Source organism: Fukomys damarensis, unplaced genomic scaffold (genome assembly GCF_012274545.1).
Source record: "Fukomys damarensis isolate Sample0158 unplaced genomic scaffold, DMR_v1.0_HiC HiC_scaffold_9, whole genome shotgun sequence".
Taxonomy (NCBI): Eukaryota; Metazoa; Chordata; class Mammalia; order Rodentia; family Bathyergidae; genus Fukomys; species Fukomys damarensis.
The window spans coordinates 48,639,387-48,652,771 of NW_022900921.1; the positions used below are offsets into that span (position 1 = coordinate 48,639,387).

General features: G+C 44.8%; 1 protein-coding gene across 1 annotated transcript in view; it reads right to left on the reverse strand.

Moving 5' to 3' along the window:
- The window catches only part of St6gal2 (ST6 beta-galactoside alpha-2,6-sialyltransferase 2), a 61,126-nt gene extending 47,741 nt beyond the window's left edge, over positions 1–13,385 (reverse strand). The window contains exon 1 of the mRNA XM_033761489.1: positions 13,342–13,385. The gene's annotated coding sequence lies outside the window, so the exon portion shown is untranslated. The remainder of the gene's footprint in view (positions 1–13,341) is intronic.

The window sequence follows — 13,385 nt, forward strand, 5'->3', positions numbered from 1 at the left end:
AAAAAAAAAAAAAAAGAGTACTTTACAGCATGTCACTAAGGTGGAGGCCCTGGGATTTAGTATCAAGACTGTGGTCTCCAGAGCCATCTCTCTCCCAAAACTGGCTGTGTCAGAGCCCTGTGAATCCCCTGGATCCCCTCTATAGTTTACATGGTGCTTCTAGACTGCAAATCAGTGACACGTGGATTACACATTAAGCTTCCAATTCTGACCTCAGTTACACTGAAAATAAACTTTTCGCAGGCCATAAATTTTTAGAACCAGCCATAATAAGCCAAAAATCTGTGTACATGTCCCTGAGCAGAGACAAATGCTCTGAAGCTGCTCCTCCAAAGGCTGTGCCGCTCTGGCACTAGTCCCGCCTCAGAATCAGGACCAGGGGACAGAGCAAAAGTGAATCTGGAGACTGGAAATGGAAGGCTGAGGGGAAAATCCAATATAAAAATGGAAACGGAGCATCCATGCAGTTCCGGGGCATCACAGACAAGTGTAACAAGCCAACCCATTTCTGTTCCCTGACCTCTGAATGTGCCTTTCTTTTCTTACTTGCTGCTGTGAATGTGTTAGTGGTGGTTGGAGAGTAAGAATATGGGAGTGCAATTAAAAAAAAAAAAACAAACACTTACTAAATTTGTAATTCATTAAGGGAGTGCCATTAAACTCTTCAGTAAGTGAGGAGTAAAATAAAAAGTATCTGGGCCAGGAGCTGTTACATTGTAACATTGTAGCAGACTCATATCTACTAGAAACAGAAGTTTCCTTTACTCATCAAAAATCTATGGAAGGGGTTTTCTGGCCCAGAGAATAGAAGTTAGCCAGGCCTCTGAATCTTAGAAACCCTGAAGGACATGGAGTTGGAGGGTGTTTGAGGGTAGTGATCAGAATATGCACCAGGGTGTGGGCCCAGGAGACAATGTGAAGCCAGTAAGGGTGCCAAGGGCCACACAGACTTCTCCCTGGACAAGGGAAAGGTGCCTTCCAAACAGGTGTGGTTCACTTTCTCTCCCTCTCCGGAGCTACAGGGTACAACAGACCAACAACTTCGCTGTGTCAGGAAGCAGCAGGGGCCACCTAGCCCTCACTGTGGCTTCAGGACAGCCACTGCTCTGATCTTCCCACTTGGCCCTCAGCAGAGAGAGCGATGGAGCACAGCCTGATGTATGGCCAGTAGGGTGCTCCTCTTTTTCCCAGAAAGAATAGAGGCCCTTGTTTGGGAGTCACCAGCACAGACAGTACTCGGTGATCCCAAAGAGGTCCGAGATGTAGGCTTTCCCAATTAGCTCAGATGCTCTCGAAGGATCCACAAGCAAAACCAGGCCTTCCTGTCACATTCCTGTTATTTATTTCCAGTTTTCTAGGAAGCCACAAAATTGTGTTTACTTTTACTGCCCAAGTCAACCTTTTCATGGACTCTAAAGCAGTTGGGAAAAATTCAACAAATAAACAAAACCCCAGCCATGTCCAGGCCAAGGTTTCCCCAGAACACTCCAGTACCCAGCAATTCATTCAGGTTTCCTGTAGGGAACACCACTCTTAGGCAGCACTGAGGTTCATAGAGGGTGGGCCATTCAGGTGGCACCCACATTCAGAGCAGTCGGGAGACTTCTAAACACAGGCCCTTACCATGGACCTTGGTAAGGACAACAGCAAAACAAAAAGGGCACAGAATCCCTATTAAGAGCAGGTTGTAGGGCCAGGGATTTAGCTCAGTGGTGCTGCTGCCTTCCTCACAAGTGCAAGGTCCCAAGTTCGATCCCTGGTACGAAGGAAAAAAAAAAAAAAAGATCAGATTGTGCCTCATAAGGAAAACAAAAGATTTAATATCATTAAAATTAAAAACACAAAATTCATTTCCATAGATTTTTGACATTTTAATACATTATCCTAAATAGCAGTGGCCCGAGGATGCTTTGGGGGCCTCACGTGGAATATCCCAAACCAGTGCTGGAGTCTGGGCCTGCAAATCCATGCTGTGCTATGGGACCAGGCGTAGCCTAGGCAATGTGGGGGTCACCAGAAGGCCCCACCTGTACCACACACAGACCATCACTAATGTTAACACACAGGAAGTCATTTAAATCCACTGAAGGTGACTGTCATTGTGACTGGAAATGACCTCCACGGGCATGAAGTCTACCTTGGATCTCCTCTCTGGACACCCAGGCCTCCCCAGCATCTGATGCACATGGAACAGTTCCTCTTTGCCAGGTCTGTTTCCACCTCCACCTCCCATGCTTTCACAGAAGTCCTGCCACGTGCCATCCAATGTCCCTAACTTCAGTCACTGGTGGCTTTTCAACTTCGATGATGGTCTGGATTCAGAGTGAGGAAAGAGCCCTTGATAAAGGATACATCCCAGCTGTGTCCCCAGTCCTAATTTGTGCTTTGGAAAATGGCAAAATTTCAAAAAAACAAATCCAGGGGAGAGAAATGCACAGCACCAAGCAATGAAGATTTAGGACTGAGTCTGTGGCCTCCAGAGGCCAATCTCTGAAGATGTGAGTGAGAAGATGGAGATGAAGGGTCCCTAAACCCCAGGGACTCTTAGTGCACTCTGGCCCACCTGTCCCTAGCCCAGGCTTCCTGCAGGAGCCCAGGCACAGTGGGCAGCACCCGCTTCCCCACACACAGCCACTGGACCAAGCAGGGTTATGCATGTGTCACTCTGCCAGGCTCTGTATTCCGTCTAACAGGGCTTCTCCAAACTCTAAGAACCATTCACAGAAGGCACGTGGGCATGCTGGAAAACCACAGCCCGATAACAAAACAACACCCTGAGCCCATTTCCTCCAAAGCTACCTTATTATCTCACCAGGTTCCGGTACTACAGGTAGGATTTGATACAGCATTTATGAATATAAGACAAGGCCCTTTTGTAAGTTCTCCCCAGACAGATCCTACATCATTTATACACTAATTATTTACCAATTACATGTGTCCCTCCATTCTGGGTGCTTTGGTGAAGGTAGGAACAAAGCATCTCACCCCATTTGTAATAATTATGAAAAGAAAAGCAAATTCAGGTTTTCTCTGTGAGATTCACAAGTGTCACACAAATTAGATGGATGAATGGTTTAATGCTGATTTCCTGCCCCTGCTGGTGAACGGGCTTCTCTAAGCAATTGGTGCCTCTCTCTGACCTCATAGAAGGAAGAAGAGAGTCTGCCTGCATTCTGGCCCCAATCCTTTGATGCACTATTTACAAGTGGGGTGCAAGAATCTGGGAGCCAAGTCACAGGGATGCAGCTTGAAGAAAGGGGAGATGTTTTGCCTGCTCACCTTTTCTATAAGGGACTGGATGGGGTCACTACAAGGTTTATAGGCCCTCAGCTCCATCACCCAGGGACACCCACACAGCACTCAATGAGTGCTGTGGGACATCTTCCAGGGAAGCAAGGGGAGTAAAAGACAAGGAAAAGTAGCAAGGATGATGGCACCTGAGATGGATGTGTGTGTGTGTGTGTGTGTGGTGTGTGTGTGTGTGAGCACACACCAGAGAAGGCTTGCTGGAAAAGAGAACAGAAATTGGTGGGGGCTGGAGAAAAGGAATGTGAAATAATAAGGCTTGTAACTGCTGCCTGGTCAGAGGAGCCTGAAAGTGGCCCAGAGAGTGGGAAAATGGTGACCACTGGCTGGAGCCTAATCCAGAAGCACGGCACACTCTAAAAATGACAGGTGACAGGAGAGGCTGGGGCATCGACCCGAGAAGAGCTCAGGACACTGTCAAGGCAGGTGATGGCAATGCAACCGGGCAAGGAAACGACACAGTTTAGGAGATAGACATGCTAAATGCCTCCTTGGATTGTCACACTCTGCCTCTGAAGCATGCACAGTCAGCACAAACAAAACTCTTAAAAAGCCTGGTTGGAGACCAGTGTAAGAGGGATTCCTGGTAGAAGATAGTCTTTTTGGTGCAAACTGTGAGGACTTCCAGTTAGGGTTTTCCTTAGAGGAAATGATAAATGCCACAAAGGAAAGCCCAGGGAACACATTGCCCTTCAGAAACTGTAAATGGCGCCATCTCATCAGGGAAGACACTCAGGACAGAGGCGCAGTGACTTATTTCCCAGCCCTCTGCACAGCACCTGACCAGGATTCACTGTGGAATGAGGCGCAGTGGCTGAAGGTGGAGGCAGAGCTCCCTCTTCAAGAGGTAAAGACCAGAGGCAGCGCTGTGCACACCAGTGCTGGTGCTAGGCAGGCTGCTCCACACCGAATGGCAGTATCTGCATCTGGCTTCAAATGCAAGCCATCTCTGGGGCTTGAGAAAAATCCTGACTTTATACACTATCATCTGAGCACAGCTGATCTTTATGGAACAATCTTGTTGCTCCCTCACTTCTTAAAATACATCCCCATTGCTCATTCTCTCCCTTTTTACTAAGCTCTAATGCACTCTTTTAACCTATGTCCTGTTGGACTTGAGTCTTCAGGAGTGTGGAAGCATCTTGCCAAGCTGGTTGGCATACCTTGGCAAGGTAGCTGGTAGGGTTACGGGACTCATTAGGTTGGTATTTATTTCCAAATGGCAGTGTAGCTCTATGAAAATGCCAAAGAAATCTGTCTGACTCTAATCTTCCATGCCATGCTAAGCTTTTCTATGAGCTGCTTCCTCTACAACATTTCCCAGCAGAGCCTGACTATATCACATAAAAACGGCTTTGAGAATTATTCATCTACCAGGGTCCACCTGCAGTAGTAAACAGCTCAAGTTGCTAAATGACATTATATTCTGTTAGAAAAGCCAATTTTCTTTTAACAATGTGTTTTTCCCAGATTATTCAAGTATGTCTTCAAGATTTAAAGCATAATGTGCTAGATTCTGGAACATTTAAAGAAGTAATTTTTGATCTTGAAGTTTTCTTCAATGGAAAGGAAAATTGATCTACAGCTTTCAACAAATGGCAAGACCAAGCTCTTGGGTTATTAACAGGCCTAGGGTTGATAGTTTTGACCATGAGCAGGTCTAGAACTCTTTCACTTTAACAGCCCAGTCAGGACCCTCATTCCTTGTTAACTTTGCCTTTATTCTCAAAAAGCTTGCTAAATAAGTTTTTTGTTTAAATTTGAATGTACACATGGGAGTAATCTACTCTACTTGATTAGAAACTCTGTTAGAAAGTGGTAAGAACAACGGGATAAGCGTGTTCAAACTGAGGGGCATTTTGTGAAAGACTGACAACGTATCTTGCACCATAATACGTTTAAAATGTTTTTCACTCAAACATTCATCATATTTATGATCACGCCTCATATATGTATGCATATATGTATCCATATGCATTACATAGATTCATATACAATGCACATAAACACATACACCTTGTACAGATTCAGCATGTAATCATTTTGTGATTCAACCAACCACAAAATGAAAATATTAAGAAAGTTGTGTTTGTATTGAAAATGTAAAGATACTTTCCCTGTCCATAATTTCCAAATACAGTGTAAGACCTGTTTACACAGTCGTACACTGTGCTAGGTCTTACAAAGAGCCTAGGGATGATTTAAAGTACATGGGAAGCTGGGGATTTGGCTCAGTGGTTCTGCCACCTACCTGCCTTGATCCCTGGTATGAAAAACAAAACCAAAAAAACCCAGAAAACCCAATAAGGTATATGGGAAGAAGTATGTAGATTCTACAAGTGCTGCACCATTTTGTGTGAGGGACTGTGCATGGATGGGTTCTGCCACCTGCGAGTGGGGGTACCCAGAACTGACCCTCTCCACCTCACACTGAAGGACGGGCTGCCCATCCTGTTCAAGGTCATCACTCACCAAGCGCCTGATGTGCAGTACACACAGTGGCTGTGAGCTTCCTTAGAAACGTCACAGCTGTGTCCCATTCTACTGTCACAGGCAGTGGGGACCTGGACTTGGTCTGTTCATTCTCTACTTTCAAGACTGCAGTGCCAAATGAAGGAGATCTCATCTGGGATCACAGGGCTGAATGTGCCCAGGTGCTCAGTATGGCGTGGGTCTAAAATGACCCCCAGAAACTCCTGCGCTCAGAGTTGGGGCTTTGGAAGTTGATCAGCTTGTTAACCATGCTTAATCCATCCATGCTTGGATGACATTATTGGGGTGGATGGAAGCTTAGGTGTGGGGCCTCACCGAAGGGCATGAGACATGGAGATCTGTCCCTGGGGGGTACATCTTGTCCCCCCACACTTTCTAGGTAAGCAGCTCTGTTGTGACACACACTGCCCCCTCTGCTGTGATGCTTCTGTCTCACCAGGCCCTAAAAGACGTGGAGCTCTGAAGCACAGACAGAAGCCTCCAAAACCACAAGTGCAAAGGAACCTTTTCTCAGGGATTTTGTCATAGCAAGGAAAGAGTAACACAGGGTTTAACCCTGTGTCTGAAAACAAACCTGCTTAGCAACTACCTGGATAGAGTAAGTGTGCAAATACTTGCTGTAACAGTCAATCCCTGTTTTCTATTGCAATACATATTTTTTAAAATGTAAAGCAAACAAACGAAAGTACATATGATCAAAGGAACATTTGGGTTTGTAGGAAATATATACTCAGAGAAGCAAATTATTCAATGCCTACACACTTCATCTTAGCAGGGAGCAGTTCTAGAACAGGTCTGGAACCAAGATCCTGTTGTCCCAGAGGATGCATCCTGGCTCCTCTTGTGTGTGGGACCATCACACTGAACATGTAGGGGCTGCTCTCAGGCACCCCATGGACATGGAAGCCCAGGTCAAATGTGCAGGCCACTTCCCATGTCTGGATATCATAAGCTCATCTGTAGTTTTCCACACTTGTCTTGCTGAGTACAAGGCAAGTCCAACTTGAGAAACAAAGAGATGCAGGGTTAGGTGAGTCTATAGCCATGGCCTGCACCTGAATACCCTTCCAGGGTCCCATCACAGCTGGGCATCCATGCCATACACTCCTTGGTCCAGCATATTTTGACACACTGTTTCAAGCTTTTCTTTTACCCTCTTCTGGTTTTACATCTAATACTGGGCTTATCGGTCATGAGACAACACTGGAAATCTTGCAAGCCAAAATTGTTCTCTGTGTAAGAATAAAACAGGGACACATGGTATCCCCAGGGTATGGTTTGGATGCAGTGGGATGGATGAAGTGTAAGGTGAGGCAGGTAGAGAAGAGCTCAGGTGCCACTCTATAAGCATCATCTTATTTTCAAGAATACCTCATAGACATTTTCCTGTAGGAAGTCAATGCCTGTCACTCTCCTGCCCCAAATGATGATGAAGTGACCTATGTAACAGCACCTCCTGAATGTATTACAATGCATCAATTGCATTCTGCACTTGAGATCAGGAAGGAATAGATCCTAGTGAAAGGGGTCGCGCATGCCCCTTCGGGCGCCCCCTCCCAATCAGGTCACTCACGCACAGAGAGGTCCGGCAGGAGATCTTTATTGAAGGGAATCAGGTGAGGCACAAAGGCCGGGAGGCGAAGAAAGGGAGGCGGGTACCAAGGGAAGGAGTGTTGGCTCATTTATAGGGTCTTGGGTGGGAGTTTTGCAATTAGGGGAAATAAGCTGTTTTTTAACCTATTGCAGGCCACATTGCCTTATAAGGTTTTAGTCCTGCAGAAGTCCCTTATCAGATGTTGGCGTCACTTCTGGGAAGAATTCAACTCAGGGAGGAAAACGAAACTTAAGTCGGGAAGAACCCTGAAGTCAGGTATGAAATGGGGGAGTTTAAAGTAACATGTACAATTTCCTAACACCTAGGACCCCCCTGGATACAAAAATCTGCAGATGCTCAAGTCCCCTGAACATAGTTGTGTGGGGTCCACCCAGAGCCCATGCAATGGCCACACCTGCTCTGAATCACCTGGGACACTCACTGCACTGCCCATAGTGCACTCAGAGCTGCTACACTATAGTTGTGACCCTTGTCTTGTCTGGGCAATGATGACAAGAGAAAAGTCTGTACACGTTCAGTGACAGACACAGTTTTTTTTTTTTCAAATATTTCCAATCCACAGCTGACTGAGTGAGTGGATGGGGAATTCACAGATAAAGATGGCTGACTGGATTAAATCAGGCAAATTACTTAATTAGCCCATCTCTCCCATCTACTAATTGAACCCAGAGTAGAATATTTTTAACTACAGTATGACTCAAGGTGGGAGGGTTGGGGCTGCCCTTTGGGAAATGGAAATTATGTTCCTCTGTAACACTGTATACATGTTATATACATTTATATTGATATGCTCTAAAATAAAACACGCTGTATTTATCCTCTTGCCGTTTATTCATAAATCACTGTACTCAAAATTACCTTGAGGGTTAGAGAGTATAATATATTTAAAAGTACAACTCTTAGTTTACAGTTTGAATTCTCTAACCTACTGTCTGCAGGTTCGGTACGACTTCATGTAGTAATCTGCTCCACAGGGAGAGACTGAGTTTGGTCAATTTCAGGATGAAGTGAACCTAGGTGTGTGCAGCCTCTTTCATCCCGGTGAACATCGACCAAGTGAGCAGGATTCAGGTGTCTCCAGGCCAGGGTCCCATTTCTCATTGGGCCCTCCCAGGAGTGAGTTAGACATCCCAGGCAGACCTTTTGCTGCCAAAATTATAAGGTGTGTCTCCATTTGTATCCTATTTATAATAAATGAGTTTAAGTTGAACATTAAACATATCTGTTAGCTTCCCACAAGCCACATATAATCTGGAGCAGGCAAAAGAAGTCATATAGGAGCCCAGGAGAAGGGGTAGGCTCTCAACCTGCTCCAGTTGCTGATGTGGTGCAGAGACTTAATCACTTGTGAGTGTGTGTCATCTCTCAAACACAATACTCTTTTCCTTGTAGAGATTTCTAATGGGATATATCTTCCTCAATTTCAAGATATACTTAACATAGCAAGATCCCTCTACTAACTGTAAAAACAAGTAATTCATTGAACCACACACTTATGGTTCCATGTGTGATGGGATTACCTGAAGTGAACAAATCCCGCACCAACTGTACTTTTGCAACCTGTTTGTGGTCAGTGATACAAATACAGGTTTTGACCTCTGACACTACACTTATATTTAGAAGTCATCCTTGGCCTTCCCAAGAAATGGCTTCTCAAATGTGCATCTGAATAATGAAAGCTATTGGATTATATAAGAGATTTACCCTTTACTGAATTTCATTTAGAGCTAAGTCATTTTAAAAACCACAATTACCCACATGGAAAAACTTCTACTTGAAAAATTTGTGTAATTTGAACACAGAAAAACCAATTGTTTGAAATTTAATAAACCATTTTCCTCTCAGGCTCAAAATGTAGGAGCAGTGCAGAATAGAACTTAATGTGTGAATTATAAACTTCTGAAAATAGAGGCTTATAACCACGATTTCAAGGATTTTCTTTACAGTGCATTCTCCAATGCCTCAGCCAATATATTTCTAAATATCCCAAGAGACTGCTTTCTAAGCCTGCTCTCTTCACCAGCCCAATAACTCAGAGCAGGTGCATAATTTTTCCAATTTTTCCTTGGAAATTTCACTTGCGCTGACACCAGAATTTAAGCCAGAATTTCATTCTGATACTGACTGCCTGGATATTCCAAATTTCATGGTCCACTTTCACAGTTCTGGGCCAAGCTCTATTTTACTGGCAGGCCTTTGCGTGGACAGGTGTCTGAATCCTGGTGCTCCCCTCCTCTGAGCTTAGCTTGGCCAAAAGGCAGAAGACGAAAGCTCTATTTCCGCCAGAGTCTAAGCAGGCACAGGGATGGTCAGAGGGTGCGTGACCCAATCCTGGACTTGGCAGATCTCTATTTAACAGCACAGACACCCAGAGCCAGGCTCAAAGCTCAGCATGGCCAAGGCTCTTCATCATTTCGAAGCTATGGCTAAAGTGTACTGTGATAATCTATTCGAAGCAAATACAGGGTGTGGTGCAGAATCCCTGCAAATCAGCTGCAATTATTATTCTCAGAATTGCTACCCTCTTCTGGAGCTGTGGGGGAATTAACTCTCTGGTACACTATAACATACAATTACCAGTCCTGAGGAGCCCCAGCCCCTGAAGACACCCTGGAGCGGATTCCATCTCAGTCTTTCTTTGACAGGCCTTGAAATGAGCTCCACTGAGGCTGGGGGTCCCTCTGGCAAACTCACTGCAGGGCCACCTGCTCTCCTGGCCTCTTTGTTTTTTGTTTGTTTGTTTGTTTGGTTTATTTTTTTTAATTTTTATTTATTTTTTGTACTGGGGAGTGAACTCAGGTCCTTGCACTTGCAAAGCAGGTGGTGGAAACACTGAGCTAAATCCCCAGCCCGTGGCCTCTCTCTTATTGAACAAAGTGCCGTGCAAGTCTGCAAATTCAGTTTTTACTCCAGCTTTGTAGAGTCAGGGTGTACCTTGAATTCTGTCTTCTGTTTTAAAGCTGACCACAGAGGGCAGCAGAGGCCAACAGGGCACAGAACAGTTCTCCAGAGACAGAATTTCAGAGTGGCCTGCAGGACTCTGATGTCATCTGTATGCATAAAGAGACTCCTCCCCCAAAACCGAGAGGCACTTGGTCCTGTGGTGAAGACAGCCCCTGACCAGCCCTCAACACGGACTGGTGCTGCTTTTAGACAGGTTCACCCACTCCAGAAAAGCCAGAGGACTTCTGCCCCCAACTCAGGTCCTTGAAATGCATGTCACATGCAGCCTGGGTTGGTTCCAAGTGCATGTCCTGAATTGCACCTGCTCCCTTTCAATTCTGGGCATTTCACACAAGAATAAATTCCTACTGGGTAAGAGACACAAGGAATCCAGCTTTCTTGCATGCTTCTGTCTTTGCACTGTATACCTAGCGATGTTTACAAACAAATCTCTCAAAAGTAAAAGAGAGGTTTTTGAGCAAAGTGGTGGGCAGCTTTATGAGCCTAAAAGGTGGTAATCTGCTAATGGCAGTTGGATATCTTCCACTGCTCCCTCTGTCCTTGGCCATAGCAACAGTTGGTGCTAAGAACGTTGGGGATTTCTGTGTAAATGCACACCTGCACTCGCTTGCTTCCAAAATTAGCATCTGATTCTATGTAATTATTTCTTTTATACTCATTTGTGAATTTCATGCCATAGTTCTTTTTAAAAGAATGAGCTTTCAATGCCTAAAAAAATATCAAAACTTGACATACACCTACCATGAGAGCTCTGTTTCTCTTAGATATGTAAGCAAGTTGAATAAAACACTTAATTTAATCTAAGCAATTAAATTTTAAGATCATATTACAGAATATTCTCAAGGAGGAAGACAATCGATCGGGAATAACACAATTCAATATACTGAAAGAGCAAATGCATTTTTAAAACAAGGCTGATCTCATTATCATACATGAGATATATTTATTCAGATTCTTATGTATGAGGTAGTGAATTTGCAAATTAATGAAGAGTTTCCCGGAGGAAAAAACATCTCTAAGTTTGGGGAGATTTATGTACCTAAGCAGGAGTGGCAGAAGCCTAGGAATGAAATTGTCATTTGAGAAAAGACTTAAGCACTGAGAAATGCTTGAATACATTCTAGACTTAGAGGATAAGTTTTCAGTTAATATGAGTAATAGATCTGAGACTCACACACTTAAATCAACTCAGAAAGAGGAGAAACTAAGGGAAAAAAAGAAAAAAATGCTCCAGAAACAGCACACACAGGAATTCTCCACAGCCCCTTCTTTACTTAGCCAATCTTGCTGGCTGAACTGACTACAACTCAAAGACTCAACTGTGTCTTCACCCAGAGTAAACTTTTCCTCTTTCACCCCTCAAAAGCTAAGCCTAGCTGATTGCCTCTCTTGCAAAATAAACCATTCACACATGTTCAGAACATTAAATTGTCTCCTCCTCTAGTCCTCAGTCTAAATATCTTCAGTTCTTTACCTTTACTTCCTGGATTCTATCCACCATGTAATAAATTCACCAAACGCTGGTCTTCGCTCTGAACGCTCTCCTCTCCAAGGTCCCCAGGCAGCCTAAATTGTGGAGCTCAGAACTCCACTGAAAGCAGAGGCTTACGTCAAAATCTTTTAAGAGATTGAGCTCAAAACTCCAGTGGCTCCAAGCTACTTCCTCCAGCAAAAAGGCAAGATGCTACAATTTTTATCACTAGCAGCTAGGAACTGGATGGAGAATCCCTCATGCTTGACTCCTTTTCTGGACTGCTTGCAAAATTCAAGGCAATTCATCCACTGAGTTTTTCCTCCATTTTGGTTAAAATATTTAAGTACTGTTGCTAGCTGTTTTTCTAATGCACTAGTACAAAATGCAAGACTTACTGTTGTGAAAATTTTGGTCATCAATTCCAGAAAAATGATAGAAGACGAAAAAGGCTAAAGGCAGATTCAAGGCCGCACATCATTTTTCCTAAATTTTCAAGAGAGAGGACACATAGCTCTTCCCTTTATTGGAATTCTTCCTTAATCGTATTTTAAGTTTCAAAATGGTAAAAAAAAAAATGTTGATCGGAATTTAAAAAGAAATAACCATCAAGTCACTCTTGAGGCTTTATAAATGTGCAGAAAATACTTTGGGCACAGACTGTGTGGGGATCCCGCCCGAGATTACCCTGCCCAAGTGAGCAAGTGGATCGCAGTCCTGTCCACAGTGAGACTTCCCGTGGTCCAGTACAAAAAGATTTCATCTAATACAGTTCACCGCTCACCACACTTTCAGCACCAATAAAAACAACTTTGCAAAAATCCCGCTAAGCAGTATACAACGCCCACCACCAAAGTGCTTCTCACATTAAGAAACGGTTTTGAAGTTCTGCCTGACAAGACAAACACAGGAGGGACCTGAAACCACCACAAAAAGTCTCATTTAAATTCCTGGAAAGCAGGGCTCCTCCAAACACAGCCATTCAGCTAGCTGGAGCAGGGCATAAAACTTCACTCTTCTCCTGACATCAGCACCTTCTGTGCAGCTGAGACTGACATGTGTTCCTCGCTCAGAGGAATGCACCCAACAGCCACTCTGCGCAGGGCGGCGGAAAGTAAGCTAACCCCAGGCTCAGTTCTCCCGCCAGCTGAGAGCCTAAGCATCCACACAGTGCTTTAGGATCCCTAAGACCCCTTCCACCCCGCAACATTGTAGCTATAGAGAACAAGACACCACCAGAACGCACTTCGAGCTGGAAGCCTGCAGTTTCGCAGGGTTGTGGGCCGGGGAAGACAGTACAATTCTTCACTCCCGGCCACAGCCCAAATGCAATGCAATAACTTCGCACTGCTACAGAGCCGGGCCAGGGTCTCTGCACAGGGCGCGAGCCCCATGTCAGTCCGTCGCCCTCTCTTCTCCTGGTTCTGCTCTCCCCACGCGCCCTCCATCCTCCCATGCTGGGAACTGCTGTCCCCGCGACTAGCGCACCAACCTGCTCCCCGCCGCGCTGCGCTCCGGTCCGGAGCTCGGCGGTGC